Source organism: Notolabrus celidotus, chromosome 18 (assembly GCF_009762535.1).
Source record: "Notolabrus celidotus isolate fNotCel1 chromosome 18, fNotCel1.pri, whole genome shotgun sequence".
In the NCBI taxonomy this organism is placed as follows: Eukaryota; Metazoa; Chordata; class Actinopteri; order Labriformes; family Labridae; genus Notolabrus; species Notolabrus celidotus.
Genome location: NC_048289.1, coordinates 4,118,132 through 4,124,131, shown reverse-complemented (window position 1 = coordinate 4,124,131; position 6,000 = coordinate 4,118,132).

Sequence of the window (6,000 nt, the reverse complement as noted above, 5' to 3'; positions counted from 1 at the left end):
ACCGTGGTTGAGCGTAGATCAAACGTTCTTCAGATCAGTGCGTTCATTTAGTCGTGGTGATGATGGCTATGAATGAGAAGGATGATGATTCTCTACCTGAGCACCACGGCCATATCTTAAACCTACCAAGAATGATTGTTTGTATTGTTGTAAATCTCTGATCTGTTTACCACACAAACTTCATCACAGCCTCCAAAACATCAGCATCTAACCTGAGAAAGCATGTGGAGGTCTGGAGCTAACACACTGCTTTGATTCCAGAGGAACATTGTAAACTTGTCTGTGCTTGTAGTAACTTAGTTTAGATTTCATGGTAGACTTTTTACATATGAAATCATGTTTTCTAGATAAACAGAACGGAGCAGAATGTTCACCCATGCATTCTTGACTGACCTCATGCTTTGTGAAAATACATTTAGAGATATTTTAAAAAGTACTTTGAATAGAAGACGTGTACTCTGTCCACCACTGCTTTTCATGCACCACAACAATAGTGCTGCACTGCATTGTTGAACACATGCAATTGACATAAATCCAAGTGTAAAAAATGGAAAAAGAAAACGTGTTTTGATAATAAGGAACTCAAGTCACTGCCATCAAGTGCACTGCAACCCAAGATAAGACAGAGCAGACTCTCCTCAGACAGCGACAACCTCATGTCTGTCCAAACATGTTTCAGTTTACACGCTGTGTACTGAAACACAGTCATTAATCAGACAGCTAGATGATGACTTTCTCACATGTCAGATCATCTCTTGAAAAACTGCAAAGTGTCAGATTATTTCTTAAAGATAAATCAAAATTTGAGTGAACATGTAGTTGAGTGTGAAATGGTCGGCCTCTCTCACATAGACCTACTCACTGACCTGTATGTTTATTCATATTAATGTCTTCATATAGACAATATTTACTGTACATCTCATTCTTAGAGCCTGTGTTGGTGCTGCTGGGACTCACTCGTATTTCATCCTGATGTGCAGATTTTAAGTTAACTCACACAGCATACAGACTGATGCTGTGCTGGCAGCTGTTGTGACAGACTCCCTCTGATGTAAATGAAGATGAATTGCTTCATTATGCATTCAATATTTTCAGCACACCGTTGATCAAATCATTATCTGTAATTGATTCCATGAAAAAGAAACATGCAGACTAATCAAACATTTCTTTTTGCTGTATTTGTTGTCCCTCAGTGTGGTGACTGTGAAATCTCTGCTCAGCTTGATAAAAAGAGTTCACCCTGACTAAAAGAAATATGCGTTAGTCCTGCTCAACCCTACAAAATCACTGGTCCCATAATTTTGATGTTCTTTGAAGGGCACTTCAAGTATCCTTTCACCAACTCCAGTAGTCACACTTTTTGGGATACCTCCTCACGCAATGGTCCTGATTTTGTAGCCTTCCTTACCCTGCTGGCCAGACTTTGGATCTTACTCTGCTGGAAGTCTGCCTCTCCTCCATCCTATGAGGTCTGGATCGGGGATGCTCTTCATTTCAGTAGGTTAAAAACGATCAGGCATAGTCCGGGTCGATCCACAAACCATTTTTTTTTAGATATGGCAGACTTTCTTGGATTTTATAAAAACCCTGCTGTTCCAAGATCCAACTTAAAGAAGCTGGTGGCAGATTTTGGGTTTCTTCTTTTTTATATTATAGACTGGTTTCTCTTCATCTTGAACCTTTGAGGACTGAACCCTTTCTGTGGCACAGTATCTGAATTCAGGGAAGACCGTGTTCTGTTGTTCTGGATGAAGTATTAGTTTATTACATGTGGTGTTCATTATTTTTATATGTCTGTTTATTATTATTATTATTATTATTATTATTATTATTATTATTATTATTATTATTATTATTATTATTATTATTATTATCATTATCATTATCATTATCATTCTTATTTTCATTAATGGATTTGTCCCCATATCTACTTATTTTTGTCCTCTTTTACATTAAAAACATTACTTCCCTTACTTGTATAAATTGATATATAATGTGAAAAAAATCAAATAAACAGATCTTTGGGGAGGAAAAAAGAAAGGTTGTTTTATTTACTTATTGTCCAGAGGTTTTTTTAAATGTATTTTATATTTCATTTAAAAAGACCATGTATATTAACTAACACCTCGGTAATATGCCAGAATTAGCCAAAAGGCTAGTTTACATCCGTAGTCCCTTGCCAGATGTTAAAAAGGCTCCCTGAAAAGATCAAGATTAAACACAAAAATAAAGGAAAAAATAATAAGGGAGAGGAGAAACCAAAACACAAACAAAACAAGATAAGAACAGAATAGTACTGATAGCACCATACGATTAAAAATGACTAAAAGCTACTTATGGAGCTACTATATTTGGGAAAGTGGCCATGGACATAAAATACATGGAGCAAGACAATCAGGAAGCAGCAATAAGGAAATGTTAAGGAAGACACATGCAGACACAACAGGAAAACATTGAACAGTGCTGTTCATATTTACATCATTTGACTTTAAATCATTAAACTAGCGGCATACAATTCAAATGAAGCAACGTATAGCTTATATCAGTGGCTTTTATTGCAACATGTTTGAAAAGTGAAATGTATGGAGATATTGGTTTAGTGGTTCAGTGGTTGGAGTGAGTGCCCCTAAGGCCCAGCCATCGTTACAGCTCGGCTACAGCCTTCAACATGTTGTCTCCATATCTTGACACTATCCACTGTCCTATCTGAAAAGTTAAAGGCCAAACAAACAAACAAATAAATAATACATACACAACACTGAAATGTACAGCTCAAAAGTTGTGATTGTAGTTTTGTTTCAGTCTCATGTGGAATCATTTTTGAATAGGTTTTAATTAGAGTGATGGTGGAAGGCCCAAACAAAGTAAGTCCATGTGTTAATGTTGATAACAGAGTTGTTGTATGATAAACGTGTGTGTATCTAGCAGCTAAATGTTATAAATCATACATTGTATAAGAGATAACTGAAATGACACTTTTTCTGACAGAATATTCAAATGTTTATCTGAACATAAATAATGTATAAAGCTCTTAAATGCACACTTCATGGCAAGAACATTGAAGTTAATATAACACCATGGAGGAAATCCAGTGATTGTCCTGCAGCTGTAGTCTCATTTATGTGCTGTTTGAACCACCTCTTCATTCAGTGTTATAGCTCACTAATCACAATAATCAGATTACAGACTTTAAATCAATCAATCCATAAATAAATAAATCCATAATTAAATAAATAAATAAATAAGAGAAAGAAAACAACACATTTGACCAAATATAAGGATGAAGAAGGTGGTTGTATCCACAGGGCAGCAAACTGGTTCTCAGGCCTCAGTACAGAGACATGGATCTGAGAAGACACAGGTCACATGATGTAAGCTTTTTGAAGTTTGGCCTTGCAAGCCCCTTTTCTCTAATGTGAAACGAGGTTAAGATAGCCTCTGGCTTTCTGTGGCCACAGCTCTATTTTGCTTAAAATACTTTTTGGCAACGAGTGATCCGACTCCAGAGTGTCCTTGCTTGTAACCTCGGGAGATGTTTAATTTCGGGCGAAAGATCATCTAAGGCTGTGATTAGATGGAGGTTTCATTTGTTGACATGTTGTAATGCAGTTCAGGTAAATATTCTGTTCACCTGACACACAAGGGTTGGGATTTATTGACCCTTAATCGGCTTTAATCCCTCATCCTAATAAGAATAGACTGAACAGACAAGTGTAGGATACAGAGCAGTCCAATGGCTGCCAAGTGTGTCTGAACTACAGTAGAGTTATTCCACGCTGTCCAGGAGGAGAAGGCCCAGCTGTACAGACCAGAGCTCCCTGTCTGAGTCAGTCTATTTCAGTCACTGGTGGCAGCTGAGGTTGTAATGGATTGTCACAGGATATTATAACTCTGCTGGTTGAATGTACAGTGAGGTATAGATTGACATCATGTCTTTGTTCAAATGAGACTTTTGACAGGTCCCAGCTGTGAATAATGAAAGTAGCTTAATTCTATGCTGCTGCTTCAGTCATAGGATCGTGTATTGATCATGACTGTCGCACTGCCTTTAATATTTTGGACATAGAATATAATAAAAGGGTGCATTTGCAGCCATGTGGCTCAAATTGTAGTACATAAAAAAATTAAACATTATTTAATATAAATAATAATAAAAGTGTCCAAATCTATTATTTTTTGTACTGTATAGAAACCATTCAAGTACCTTTTTATTTGATGCGGTACTTAATGGTTCGTCAGCAACTTATCATTTTTATTTTATTTTATTTTATTTTATTTTATTATTGTTATTATTTTTTTTATTTTCTATTTTATTATTATTATCATTATTATTATTATTGTTTTTTATTATTATTATTTTCAATATTATTATGATTATTGTTATTATTGTATATATCATGTTCATAACCTTGCATATAGATTGTGGTGTGGGTTTGAAAGTGGGGAGTCTTCTTAAATCCATCAATCAATCAATCAATCAATCAATCAATCAATCAATCAATCAATCAATCAATCAATCAATCAATCAATCAATCTTTATTTGTATAGCGCCAAATCACAACAAACGTTATCTCAAGATGCTTTTACAAACATGGAAGGACTAGTCCGTACTCTGGGTGTTCTTCTTTTGTTGTATTTTTAATTGATTTTACTTTATTACTCCTATTATTATTTGTATGTACAGCCCTTTGTGTTACAATATAATTGTATGAAAAGTGCTTTACAAATAAAGTTTGTTTGTTTGATTGATAATGGCTCAAAGCTCCTGTGAGGAACGTTCAAGCAGTGTTTGTTTCTATACACTTTGTGTTACAATGTCATTGTAAGCCTATTGCTAGGCTGTCAACCACGGAGGTGACACGCTCCGACAAGGCTCCGGCAACGCTGTCAAAATTGACATTTTAAACAGTTTTTTGACCAAACTTTCCGCCAACGCCTATAGCGCCCTTGTTGCCCCACCGTTTGTCCTCCTTTGTGTTTCAACTTTTTGGCGATCGACCACTTTGATCTCCATTTCCACTGTTATGCCGACGACATCCAGCTTTACATTTCAACCACATCCATCACCGCTGCTTCCCACACCACCCTCACAAACTGCCTCACTGAAATAAACTCCTGGATGCAAACAAACTTTCTCAAACTCAATTGTAACAAATCCAAAATTCTCATCATAGGCCCAAAATCCCTCACTTCCACCTGCCCAGACTTCTCACTCACTATTGATAAATCCACTGTTTCAGCATCCACCCACATCCGTGACCTTGGTATCATTTTTGATCAGTCACTTAACTTTCAAATACACATTAACAATATTTCAAAAAAAGCTTTCTTCCACCTCAAAAACATCGCCCGTCTCCGCCCCTCCCTTTCCTTCACAGCAGCTGAAACTCTCATCCACGCCTTCATCACCTCAAGACTCGATTACTGCAATAGCATCCTCTACGGTACACCCAACACCCTCCTCAACAAATTACAATACATACAAAACTCAGCTGCACGCCTCCTCACTCATACCCGCTCCAGAGACCACATCACCCCAGTCCTCCAGAACCTCCATTGGCTTCCCATCCCCTTCAGAATACAGTACAAGATCCTACTCATCACCTATAAAGCCCTCCATAACCTAGCTCCCTCCTACCTCACTGACCTTCTGCAGCCATATAATCCCTCCCGCAACCTCCGCTCCACCAACGCCAACCTCCTCACCCCTCTCACCAAACCCAAGCACCGAACCTGGGGGGACAGGGCCTTCTCTGTCGCTGCCCCCACCCTCTGGAACTCTCTCCCCCAACACCTCAGATTCTCTCCCTCACTCACCAAATTCAAATCCGGACTCAAAACACACCTATTTACAAAGGCTTTTAAACTATAATTGATTGATTTTTTTTCTTGTTTTGTTTTATTTTGCTGCCTTGCTTTTCTTTGCTTTCTTGCACTGTTCTCCTTTTGCTTCCTATTGTATAATTGTATTTTCATGTAAAGCGCTTGGAGAACCTTTTA